We start from the raw sequence: 13,823 nt of genomic DNA, 5'->3' as shown, positions 1-13,823 counted from the left end.
TGCATCCAGTTCAGTCCCATACTATTGGAGGCAGCCATGTCTTGTAATCTCTCCCATAGGTGCATCAAGCTCCATCTTAAAACTAGCCAGTCCTCCCCTTTCACCTCTAGCTTCATTGGAAGGCTGTTCCAGAACCTTGCTGGTCCGATGGTTAGAAACCGCTTCTGATTTCTAGTCTAAATTTTATTTATGGCCTGTTTATACTTGCCTGTTCTTGTGCCAACTATCCTATAGCTTTCACAATTCTTTCCTTACCCTTATAGACAACGGTCATGTTCCTCTTTCGGCCTTCACTTGCTAGGCTAAGTCAGTCAAATGCATAGTCAGTTCTTGTATCTTAACTAAACCTCCACCTAAGTAGGATATAGCAAAAGGATTTTAACAAACATAAAGGGAAATCTTTGTGGGTATTGTCACCTAACTTGTTTCACCGGTTACAATGGCAAAAGTGCAGAGTTAAGGTATTTAAAAAAGGGCAGTGCAATATATGTGTGTTGTTTCTTATTTGTTATTGAGGGTCTAAAAGTCTGTCTGATAGGTGCATTAAGCTCCAAAAAGAAATGCTGTAGGACCGTAAGACAGTGAATTGCTGGGCTAACTTTTCTGTCCCCGCCAAGTCGAGCTGCATTTTTAATGACTGTGCTAAATTATAGAAGCGTTGATGGGGAGCAGAGAGAATTGCTAGATTGTGATTCTTGTCCTGGGATAAATGCCATGTCCTGTTCTTAGCCCAAGTTGTGCCTGTTTGTCTCAGAAAAATATCCTGGGTTTAGCATATATACACATCACCCTTCTAATCAGGCTTCAATGAGTGGCTGGATGTAGTGCTCCTTTTCTGCCATTGATTCAATAATGCAACCCTGGGATAATGGTTCAGGCACACTTTGCCATGTCCCAGGATAAACTGTTAGCATGTCTTATCCCATGATCTTTTTTTTTAGGATTTATCCTAGGACAACAGACATGAATGTCTGAACAGCTGCACTTTGTCCCAGGATAACATGGCTTCTATTGGTACAAATGCAACATCTGTTCATAGCCTTAAAGAATTGTCTTGTTTTTTGTGTGATTGCTGCATAGTAATATCTGGCAGAAATACTTGGCCTTTTTATAAAGAGGCATACTTAATTCTGAAATAGTCCTTAGCACGTACACACACAGGTTGATAGAAAAGAGCTGTACTGGTACTGTTTGCCTGTCATAAGGGGGGTGGCTTGGAGAATGCATGCGTCTGGTGGTTAGGGTACTGGCTTGGTCTATGGTAGATGTGGATGCCTATGCTTGCCCTGTCTGATTCAAAGCAGGGATTTGAACCTGTATTTCCCACATCCTGGCCCACTGGTATAAACATCAGGTTATAGATGATGCTTCCCATCCCTGCTCCTTTCCTCCCACTCAAAACCATCCTATCATTCAGTGGCAGATTCGTTTCCTGCTACTTTAGATTGCATTAGTGAGCCTATTATTTACTGCATTACACTGAACTGTACTTCTGCTTCAACCTGCAAAATTAAAAATCATCTTATGGGTTGAAAAGGGAGAGAGGAAGTTTATATTCCTGGCCTTGCTTTGAAAAACACGTGCAGTGCTCATGCCTGTGTATTGACTGTCACTCCCATCTGAGCTTGTTTCATAAGGAAACTGGAAGTAACTTCTGTGTCAGAATCTGCACATGCATCGGGACCAACAGCAAAGCTGGTGCTGGCTGTGCTCAGGAGTGCTGTGATCTAATTAGATTGCATTTGAATGAATAAGTGAATCATTTATAAAAGAGCTTAAAGGGACATAGTCGGGTCAATTTAGTCCCTAAATATAGCGTTTGGCTTTGTCCCAAGCTTGGCGCTGCATTTGTCAACCCCAGTTGAATCTTACCTGGAGACCCTTTGTGACTAAGAGCTTTATGGTCCTGGTGGTATTCTCCACCTCCAGAACACAACTTCTTGTTTTGTGCTGTTATTTCATCAACTGATTACCAATGTGGGGGGGATGACCATTTTTGTGCAAGGACCATGGAATACATGGTGAAGGGAGCGGGGAATGAGGGGTGTGGAAATTCTAATGATCTCTAGTGCTTATGTAGTAAATCCTGACTCTTTAAACCTCCTAGTCCCTTTTAATGCTTTCCCCTGAACCTTATGTGCAAGACTGATGTCTGTAACTTCCTTGTTGGTATTCTACAGCAGGAGGGATTTGTAGCTTCTCCCCTACTCCTGTGTGTATTTTCCTGCATGAGCCCCCTACTTCCCCCCCATCTGTGGACAGCTGCTTTTCTGCCTCCTCTTCCTTTGGAAGCACCAAGTCATGAAAACATCAAATCTTTCATGTTTTTTAGGACCCAGAGGTGCACACTGGGAACTATTCAGCCTATAATTGTACCCCCTGCTCCCCTACTTTCACCAAGCCCATGAGAGAGTATGCATAATGGATTTTGAATTAAATAATTGCTAATTGAAAACAATGCTATTTTAAGCTTATATACCAGTGTCTTCATTACTATCTGTTATATCCTAAACTTAATTAAACCTCAGTTGTCCATATTTACCCTGCTGAATCCCTAAATTCGTTGTATTGGGGTGGCACATAGGTGAAGTCTTTCTCCCAGTGAACATTTCTAAAGCCTCATGATTAATTTGTAGAGACCTGCCAGACAGTCCGTGTTTCCCTTTGGGGGTTGCTTCCAGTTTACCCTCTCCAGGTTGTAAGGTATCTGTAAACTTGCAGTGCTTGCAGCCACACATCCTATTGTGTTAATAATCCTTATTAGATACAATAATGTCTGCCAGCAGCACTTATACCTAACACCCTTGTTTGCTGAGACATGCAGGCAGGGTTTTTCAGTTGTCTTTGTTAAGGTTTGTCAACCAAGTGATCAGTTGTAGAGTGGCATGTGTAGTCCTGAGTCTTGATTAGTATTTCCGTCTGGATCTTGCTGGGAATTACTAGTGTTCTTAAACCTTGGTTGTCCCATACCCTTCTTAAATTTCCCACTCTTGGTACCATCTGTGGAGCTTTCACCACTTGAAGCACTAACTAGCTTAGACCTCCTGGTCTGCAGATGCCATGTTTTTAGATCTTTTTGGAACAGGACAATTCGGATTGACTAGTAATGCCTACGGATACTTATGCTCTCAGCTCGTGCCTGAAAATGAAATGTCAATAACCCCCTATATTTCTGGAGAAAGCCTGTCCTGAAAAATGTCCCTGTGAAATTAGGAGAGAAACTTTCTTAAGTGCTTCCAGATGTACAAGTGCTGCTGAGGTTCTGCAATGGGGCATCATTTGGAGGAAATTAATATAAAATCCACTTTTCTCAATTTTCACTTAGTTACAACAGCTGAACTTCAGCCAGCAATTCGTGTTCAGTTTTGGGCTGTTCATATTGACTGGATGGAAGGTTGGACAAGGCCAATTGTATTTGGACCATTGCATGTATGTCAGAAAACTTGGAGAAAACAAAGCTAGGCTTAGAAGCATCTCAAATACCCACATCATTGTTAAGTCCAAATGCGTATGTACAGGGCACTCCTTCCTTTCACCTCCTAAGATATGTGAAACTCATTGAATTGTTGCTTGGTGGTCTTACAATCCACACCCCACCTCTCACAAAGCAGTGTTTCAGGATAAAGCAAACTAAATAAAATTAGGCCGACTCTCAGATTCTTTAACCATTTACTTTCACAATATATACCATTTTTCTAGTGCTTCTTGTATATAACTGGTGTTAGATGAAACACTGGTATCAGAGCAGAGGTAAGAGTAACTGTCAAGCAAATAGCTTATATTATTGAGACCAAACGGGTGATTCCAGGCTTAATAGTGGCAAGAGATTTGGTATAGCCCAGTCCTGTGTACTGCAGGGTAAGGTGTCCTCAAGTCTTATGGAGGTCAAAGTATGTTCTTGCAGAAGTGAAGAAGGGAAGGAAGCTCCTGATGATTCAGAAAGTGACAGTAACTATCTGTTGCTACTTGTGTCATGCAGTAGAGGAGGGGCCTTGCACTGCTCTGGAGAAAGGGCATTTTGCTTGTGCTGCTTCTTCCAGATGTCTGCAGTATGTCAAGAGGAGGTAAGGAGTGTTATCTATTCCTAAGAGCTTAGATGTTAAGAAAGCTGGCTAAACTGTTGCCCAAGATACAGTTCTTCCGGGGTAGCTCCAGGGTTGGGCTGTACTGTGATTCAGACTTTATCATTCTGTCTGCTTCACAGGGTCACAGAAATTAAGGGCTGGAAGGGACCTTGAAAGATTGAGTCCAACCCCCCTGCTGTAGGCAGGAATACTGTTGAGATCAAATGATCCCAGCAGGGTGTCTGTCTAGTTGTTTCCTGAAGACTTCCAGGGTTGGGGCTGCACTACCTCCTTGGGAAGTCTATTCCAGATTCTGGTCACCCTTATCGTAAAGAAGTTCTTTCTTGCATCCAACCTGAAACCATCCTCTAACAAACCATCCTCTTATACTCCTCCCTAGTTGTTTGTCCAAGTGTCCACTTATAAGCTGCTTTTTTTGTGGTTTAATCTACTGAAGAGTTCCCTGCTAAGCCAAGCTGGTCTTCTGCCATGCTTGCTAGTCTGCCTGCACATCGGGATCTTTTGTTCCTGCACTCTCAGTAAGGCTTCTTTAAAGTATGATACCATCTTACAGTTCTTGGATTAATATTTGATTACTGCTTTTATTCTCCTGATCCCTTGGCTTCAGAGTTGAAAAGTGAAAGGAAAAGTGAAGAAGGAATACCTTTCACAACTGGTCCGGCGAGCAAAATCAGTGGGAAGCCAACTGCTCCCAGTGCCCTTGTGCCGTGTCCTCAGGGAAGCTTCAAGTGTAGCTGTACTCAAAGGGGTGCCATTTTGCTGTTGATTTGCAAGGTCTTCCAGGTCAGTTTTACTGAGCCTACAAAGGAAAGCACCAAACGCTTATGTAATGCTTGTGTTACTTGTCAGTGCAGTTACGTTGGAGGCAAGCGCCCATCACTCATTGTTCTATAAATGGGGAGGTAAAGAAGAGAAAGTTGAAGTGACCTGAGCTAACCCATAGGCTTGTGCCTGGCCCTGGTCTCCTGAGCCCAAGGAATCTTCCAGTTATGGAGCCGCATTGCCTCAGGGATGTAGGGCTGGCACTTAGAAGCCAAATAGGATCTGAAACTGGGTTCCAGAGAGTGACTGTCTCTGTAGAGCGTTTCTTCTGTCCATGACGATTCCTCAGTTACCTCTGCCGCTGCAGCGGGTAGGGGGACGGTCCAAGTCCTGAAAGCAGTCTTTTCTCCTTGCAAGCCAATCTGGAATGTTACTGTTGTAATGCTTAATGATGTCATGGCCAAGTCATGTTACCTTGAAATCAGGCCTCAGCTCTGATTCAAGTCTTGGAGAGAAATTTCCTCTCGTCTTTGCTGTACATGTAGCATGTAGGCGATGGGTACCCTTTTAAAAGCTGCTATAGGAAGGGGGTGACAGTCCTGGCATAACTAAAAAGCGCAATCGGGGCTATTCCAAACCATGTCAACATGGCAGTGGCCCTAAAACCAGGGGTATGTGGCCCTAAAACTTCTGTGGTCCGACAGGCCAGATGAGTTTACAGGGAGGATGAAGAGCAAGATGATTGAGCCCACAGAACATTTCTCCCTCCCTTTCTCTGTCACTGCCCCAGAGCATGCTGGATTCCGTGCCTGTGGTGCCCGCTCTGGCTGTTTCAGATTGTAAGCCTCACACAGTGCTTGCTCCAGCCAGTTTGGGGCAGCTGTCACATTCAGTGCAGGTCCTGGAGCAGGCGCTACATGTGATGCAGTCCCAGACTGGCCAGGGCCAATGCTGGATCTGGCACTCAGTGGGAGCCATGGGTTCCCCACATACTGGATTCAGCATCTGCTGCAGGCTGTCTGGGATCCGTGCTGCACACGGTGCCTGCCACAGCCCATATGGGATCTGCGCTGCATGCAGCAAAAGTCCCAGACCAGCCAGAGCAGGCATTGGATTCAACTTATTGGGAGGGACTGGGGAAAGGTCCTGGACTGACCCCATGCAAGTGCTGCAGGTGATGCGTGGGTGCATGTCTCAGGCCCTTTGCATGGGGTCAGTCTAGCCGGGGCTGGAGAATAGGGCTCCATGAATTGGATCTGGTCTGTAGATTATATCTTTGACACCCTTGCCCTAAAAGATAATTCTGGGACCTGGGAATCATCTGAGGGTAGCAGTGCCCTGGCTGCACCCTGGGATTTGGGAGGTGTTGCTCTGAGTCACTGGGACCATGCCTCTTGCTGGAGGAATTCTGGAGAGGCATGATAGTTTCCAGTTCCTTTGCTCATACAGTTCCTGTGGGTTTGAGAGCTTGCTGCTACTGCCAGTACATGCCACAGCAAAGAGAGTGCTTTCACTGTATTGTGTGCTGTGTAAGCATCTGCCCAACTAGGTGCCAGAAACTGGCAATACCGACTTTGAATAGCAGTAAGGACTGTGCTGCTTTCACCCCAGCTGGGGATTCTTGATAACACTGCCTGAACATGAAAAGTACAGGTGGAAGGAAGCAGAAAAGCAAAGAAAAAAGGAGCGAGTCCTGGAACTTACAGACATGTAGAACTTTGTAAAAATTCTGATTTAGCTCTGTGCACCAGACTTCCTGGAGAAGCAGTACAGGAAGTACCTCCATCTCTGGTTACCTTTGCTTAAGGTTATTTTCATATCTGTAGCTTATGACACGCTGCTCTTGGGATTGGGTTGCATGTTAAATTTAGTAAACCTCTTTACAGCTTAGCGTACATGTAAAATAGACTTCTTAAAAAGTAGCTTGCCGTGTCCTTTTATGGGTTAGTGCAATACAAAAGGCAGGATGACTTTGTCCCTTTCAGCTGTAGTGTATGCCATTTTCATTTTGGTTTGAACAGCTATCCTTAAATATTTTTCACCTTTAAAATACTTTAAAGGTTTTTATAGTTCAAATATTTAAAGGCTCTCTTAAAAATGCTATTTTCTCTAAGAGATTATTACAGTTCCTGTGCTCTGCTGTTCTAGGTAAGCCAGCAAGAAGTGCTGGGCTAATCAGTTGTCATGCCCTGCGACTGACTAACTTTAAAATCTGTTGTGAATTATAAGTAGCATATTTCCATTATAAGCCTGACTTTTTTTTTTCTCATTGCCATTTCCTTCCTTGCTTCCCCCTCAAAAAGCAAAACAAACCTCTCTAGGCTTTTTTTTTTTCCCCCCTGCTCAACTCTGGCATGTGTGGTGCTGGGGTCAGGATTTGTTTTCACTGCGTTTGAGGTAATCGGATACACTTGAGCAATTGAACAAAAGCAGGAGGCAGTCTGGTTTAGATTCTCCTAGGTAAAGCGTGATATGCAGTGTCGAGTCCCTCCCCTCCATATTGAATTCCTGCACAGGCGAGGTGGCGAATTTTGATAGCTGTGATCCTTGTTTATGGTCCTGTGGAGCTAATGATCTCTCCAGGTCCCTTCTGGCCATGCTTATGTATGTATGCACGTATAATAAGATTACTGAGGAGCTCCACTGACTGGGAAGCATGGAAAGAATGACCCAGCGTCAGCCCCTGTTACTGAACATCTTGAAGTGTGTTGCGGGGCAGGAGGGTTTCCTCTTCCCCTAAAATGCCTAAAAAAGATTAATTCAGCTGAAGTTTAAATTTGAGTGTCTAGTACAGAGGGGGGATCGAACCATGTTTAGGGCACAGAGTAAGAGGGGAGCACTTACCAAAACACTGGGCAGATTTGGAGTTAAGTATAATTCGAACCTCTGGAAGCATGGCAATGAATTTTTTGAGATCATCTAGGCCAGCTGTAAGTTTGCTCCAGTTGTGATGCAGCCAAGCAGTGCTTTGATTGGAACTATAATGATCCCTCCTGTTCACGGGATAGTCCTGCCTTCTGTCACTTAACCTGCAGAAATACTTCCCCAGTCCCTGACTAGGTGTGCTGTGCTAACACTGGTCATTCCTGGCGTTCACGGTTTCCACGTATCAACAGTACAAACCAGGGGTCTAAGAAATTTCTATATATAAACATCTTGACTGGATCATGAAAAGGAGGCGATAACATATAGGATCCAGGGAGAGATGATGCAGCAAAAAGACATCTTAAATCTTCTAAACCTCACACACAAACTTGCTGGATGTGTGAGCAGGTCCCTCTGTGGCAACACAGCAGGTCTTTCAGATTTGGTAATGGGAGTAGTTCAGTAAGTCCAGATCAAGGCACTTCCAGGTCCTGTACTGATGGGTTTTTAAGCCGCCTCCCTTCCCCTCGCCCCTTAATGGCGCGTACTTTCTCCACTCAATTAGTAGTGCCACATGAATGGGAAGATCCCAAAAGTAATGTTGGTGGCTATTGAATTTTGTGCGTATCTGTGTTTATATTCTATAAAAATACAGGAAGTATAACTTGGCTGATGCTTACAGTAGGGAATAATTCTTAACTTGTGGAGTTTTTCTTAAACTTTCCGAACAATTTACTTTGTGGCGCATCTAAATAACACAAGTAAGAAAATGTAACCTTTGGAGTCTAGGAGCACTGATTCTTCCATGTCAGCTGGCCTGAGGCTTCATCTCTTAAATAGGAAAGTACAATATTCTGTAGTATGGTGTATTCTTTATGAGGAAAATTGAAAGGACGGTGCACTATTGAAAAGTTCAGTTCTAGAGTTCATATTTGATATGGAAATTGCTGACACATGCACTGGTGCAGCATCCAAGTAAAGATTTCCCGAACTGTTGGCTCAGCAGATTCAGTCTCGGAGCAGAAGGCCAAAACATCATCTTTCTGGCTTGAACATCACTGCCAGCAAAAAAAAAAAAAAAATCTATAGAGTCCAAAATTTCCCTTTGGCCATATCTGGCCAATGTGCTTTCCACTCAAGGGTTTTCATAGATATAACTGAGGACAGTGTTTCATCCTCCCACTAGAACTCTGAATTAACTATTATTAGTGCATCACCCAGCCTAGAATCTGTTCACTCTGAGCTGTCTGCCTCTGCAGTGCAAAAAAGGAGGAGTCAAATAGTAGTAAAACATACTGTTGCCTAAGAATGTATGACTATAAATGCCTTCCTGGATCACTGAATCTAGTGCTTCCTGTTCACAAGTCACCATATCACCCTCCCGTTTCTAAACTGATTGAGATCCTTCTTAGGGTAGTCAAGTTTTTCCTTTCCCTCCCTCTCCCCTGCAGTCCCCTCTCCATTCCTACAATTTCTAGAAACGTTCTTTTAATTTCCAGCCTACATTTATTCATGGCCAGTGCATATCCATTTGTTCTTGTTCCAGCACTGTCCTTCAGCTTAATCCCCACCTCCAAAGGTATGAGACACAGGAAATTGATCTGTTGAGTAATGTACCATTTTTACTTCACTGCCCTACTCTGAATCATGTCTATCTTCTGAAATAGGACTATGGGAATTGTAAATAGTGCATCTTGCAGCTTAGCCAAGCTTACACTGCTTTTAAGCATTAATTGCATTAGTTTTTGCATTTCCTGAATTGCGATTGTAGGGTGCATCCTTAACCCTTTATCAGCATGCATTTTTCCCTTTGAACTTCAGAAGTTTGTGTGAACAGGGGCAGGGAAAGTGTATGGACTGCAGAGTGGGATGCGAATTATAGAGTCCTACGGTTAACTGTGTTGAGCATCTCCAGCAGCCCTGTGAGTTCGTAAGCCAATGGCTGTTGTGTGCGTGGTCATGCAATACATTTGCTTAGGACACACCTGTTAGGTCATCTTTCTGCTCCTTGTGCTGAATCTGTACCCTTCAGGTGGTCCATATGCTAAACCTAAATTAGCCATTAAAAATTTAGCAAAGATACCAGTTAAGAACTATGGATTTCTAACCACTTTGAGAATTTTGATCCTTCAGGTGGTGGAAGCAAGTGGCTTGGTTTGGCTTGGCTTCGTCTTGCTCGTGCTGTATTTTCTACATGTATGCATGTAGAACTTGCTCAGCAGTGTCTTCAGCCCGAGAAGTGAATGAGTGTCTTGAAAGTTCCTCCTGGAAATGGTATTATGCTGGAGACTGTTGCAGGTGATTTGTTTTGTAATGCTGGCACTGTCTCAGTATTCACAGGGACTTGACTGTAGTAATACAGTTTCCCTTTTTTATGGAAACCTCAAACCTCTCTGCTACTCAAAGCTGTGGCTTTAAAGTGCACATAGGTTCCAGAAACACCCCCCAACACCCTCCTCCCCAAATAAAAATAAAAAATTGAAACCCCAATAAAAAAGATCTGGGTCTAACATGCAATGTGATCCTATAACAGTTGCTACCTTGCTCTTAATTACTCTTAGACTGTCTCCAAAGTAGCTTAGGTAGGTCACTCTGGATACTCTGCAATACTTCAGATAGTTAGCCTCCCTCTCGGTAGAAGTCGGCTGTCAGTTACTCCTTTCATCAACCGTTGTGTAACAATAGGATCATTGAATCTCTGAAAGGTTAATGAAGCAGTCTTTGTCAGTCCCCCAGTCTCTTTGTGTGGCTGTGTGAACAGCAGACTGAACAGAAATAATAGTAAAATCTTGTTGCTGAAATGACCAGGGTCAGCATGCCGTACTGCTAGGGTAAAGAACTGTTGCAGCTTCAGTTCTCTGGCTGTCAAATTGAGTAGACAAGTACTACTTTCCCCGTTGCATTGAAGAATGCTGAATATTAGTTCAAAGAAATCTTGTGTATTTAACAGCGTAATAGCTACAAGGTTTTAAATAATCACAGTGGCTTCCAGTTCAGTGTTAGAAACACCTCATCATAACGATTTTTTTTTGGTTCCCCAAATCAACTCATAGATGGGTGATCTGTAATCCCTAATTATGAAGCGGTGGAGCACTTGGAGTAAGAGCAGCAGAATCCCATCACCCCTTTCAGAGAGCAAAGGGGTATTTTCATGCTGTGAGAGTCCAATATGTGAACAAACAGTGAACTCTTGAGTGCATGCTGTTGGGGCAAATTGCTGATAGGTAGGAATTGTCAATTTTTTTCAAACCCCCCCCCCCCCCCCCCAAAAAAAAAAAAAAAAAAAAAAACCAAAACAAAACAAAACAAAAAAAAACCAAGAAATTCTTGAGATGAAGCCAGGGGGAAAAATTGTGGTAGCTTCTTGAGGCTCTCAACCCTGTTTCTGCTGAGCACAATCTGAACTTGTACTAGACTCCTTGCCCCAGGGAGCTGAGCAATAGATGAGTTGTTAGGTGGGTGACACATACAGCTGACAGGAAGCAGGAAGTCACTGTGAGACCATTTTGAGTGAACTGTTGCTGTCTATCAGGTGCCTAATGGCTGTTGTGTTTATCTAAACCTGTTGAAAGAGTGGCAGGGGAAAAAGCTTGAACAGTTGACAAATTATTGGGGGAGAGGAGGAAATGAATTGCATTGCAGTGTTTGACTGTGGACCGCATTGGTGTCTGCACAGGAGTTCGAGGGGTAGAGTTGCTGCATTCACCCTAGAGGTGGCACTTGCCTGTTTGCACTTGACCACCGTGGTCCTGGGCTAACATGACTAATGTGAGAGCCTGCTTGCCATATTGCACCTTCAGAGCATACATTGCAGGAGGCACTGTGGTCCCCAGTTACCTTCTCCCTTCCTGTCCAGTGTGCCATAGGGAAGGCAGTTACAATATGAGCATTTTGGTTTCAGTTGCCAGCACAGGTTCTTCCAGCAGTGGAGTTCAGACTAGTTTAAACACCATTAGGGGGTCACTAGATGCTTAGCTGAACGTTTTGGTATGACCAACTTTTGGGTTCCAACTTGAAAAGAGAAGCATAATTTGCTATGGCCCTTCCTTAAACAGCATAGACCGTTATGGTTTTCAACGTACAGTCCATGGACCCCTTGGAGACTGCAAACTATGTCTAAGGGGTCTGCAAAAGGTGACAATGATCAATCAAAAGTGTGACTACCCGCACTTATAATTCAAAGGGGTCCACACCTCCATTTGAAATTTCAAACAGGTCTGCACCTCCATTCAAAACTTTTTAGGGGTCTACAAATGAAAAACGGATGAAAACCACTGGCATAGATGTCTTGTATTTCATTCTTGTTTGGGGTAAGAGGTGTATAGATATATTGGTCCATATCATATCGGTACTGATAAAAGGAAAATTGACATTATTGGTAATCGGCTTTTTTTGGCTGGTGCAGTTGATAATACATTATTGGTAATCGGCTTTTTTTGGCTGGGGCAGTTGCTACTGTCACCGATTTAAATGCTGCATGCATGCATGCATGCAGCCTGGGAGCTTGGAGAGCAGCATCTGGCCAGTAAGTCTGTGGGAGGGGGAGGGATGTGGGGGTGAAGATTGAGGCTCCCTATGGTGAGGGAGGAAGTGGGGCTAGGGCAGGGGAGGCACTGTCCAGCTGGGGTGGAGTAGGATGCAGGATGGAGCTGTGGGCAGCTCGTCTGGGGTGAGGGGGTGATCCTGCTACTGTATGTACCCCCTGGGGAGGCATGGGGGGCATGTGGCTCCCGGATTTGTGTGCGGAGCGATGGCAGGCTGCCCACTGTGGGCTCGGGACCATGGGCTGCAGTGGTCTCTTCTGGCAGGGGGGCTGAGGTGGGGCTGGGTTCAGGGTGGGTGGGTGGGTGTGGGATGGGTGGTGGCAGTGGTGCTGGGAGGGGGGCTACAGAGTGGACTACAACCACCCCAAAACTTGTTGTAACCGCCCTCCCAGTGCTGTCACCTTTTGCCCCAAGTGCAGCCCCAGCCCAGCCGTCCCACTGGGAAGAGGCCGGCACAGTGGCCCCTGGTCCTGAGCCTGCAGTGGGCAGCCTGCTCTTCCTCAGTGCACAGATCTGGGGGGCACATGTCCCCCATGCTTCTCCTGGAGGTACATGCAGCAGCAGGAGCCACCCCCCTCCCCGACCCCCACGCCCCCAGGATGAGCTGCTTGCAGCTCCATGTCTCACCCTGCCCCACCCTGTCTGGGCAGGGCTTGCCACTGACCCAGCCCCATTCCCTCACCATGGGGGCCTTGATCTACACCCCGCCCCCCAATAGACTTACCTGCCAGATGCTGCTCTCCACATTGCCAAGCTGCATGTCGGCTATCGGATCAGTATTGGTTGATATGGCCATCGGTATCAGCCAAAAAAATCTTATCAGTACACCCCTAATCAGGGTCTTAAGTCTTTGCAAGGCAGAATAAGTCTCTATCTGCTCTGGAGCCAGTTGAAGTGGAGAAGGGGCAGTTTTTAGTGCCAGCCGGGGGGTTCCAAGCTGAAAGGAAGTTTAATCAAGCACTAGACCACTCTAGTGCCAAGGGGGCTTGATCGAAGTAGCCCGCACTGCCTCTTCCCCGGCAGGCACTGGCTAATGCTGTTGGTGTGCGTCGGGGCAGTTGTACATAAATGGACACCTGTAAGAACCAATCTTTTCTCAGTTCCATGTTTTCGTGGGAGCCTGGCTCCTGGGTCAGGACAGGTCTCTAATGTCTGAGCAGTGCTTACATTAATTCACAGTGCACTCTTTGGAAAAACTCAGGGGGATGCTCGAGAAACACAAAAGCAAATATGCTCAACTTTAAGCCCCTTCCAAGAATCCCTTTGCCCAGCATAGATCAACTGTTGTTCAGAGGTGGTACAACTGCGGAGATGTCTTCCAAGTCGGCTTCTTAGTTGCAGCGTTAAAAATACACGCTGTAATTTTCTTGGCTCATACCAAAATATATTAACGTGCTGATACTTCGATTAGTCACTTCCTTTCCCCATTTTGAAAGGTACAAAGGGAAAAGGAGTGCATGTGCTCTAGCTACACAAAGCTCTAGCACATCAGCTCTAGCTACACAAAGACTTTATCACTACATTTCCTCTTAGATTTACTGTATTGTTCTGATGATAAGCTCCCCCC

General features: G+C 45.0%; 1 protein-coding gene across 11 annotated transcripts in view; it reads left to right on the top strand.

The window, feature by feature from the left end:
* Positions 1 to 13,823, top strand: part of KTN1 (kinectin 1) — a 99,365-nt gene that overhangs the window by 2,599 nt on the left and 82,943 nt on the right. The gene's annotated exons all lie outside the window — the stretch shown is intronic.

This window comes from Alligator sinensis, unplaced genomic scaffold (assembly GCF_000455745.1).
Source record: "Alligator sinensis unplaced genomic scaffold, ASM45574v1 scaffold13_1, whole genome shotgun sequence".
Lineage (NCBI taxonomy): Eukaryota > Metazoa > Chordata > Crocodylia > Alligatoridae > Alligator > Alligator sinensis.
Note: the sequence above shows the minus strand (reverse complement) of the source record. Positions and strands in the feature narration are given on the sequence as shown.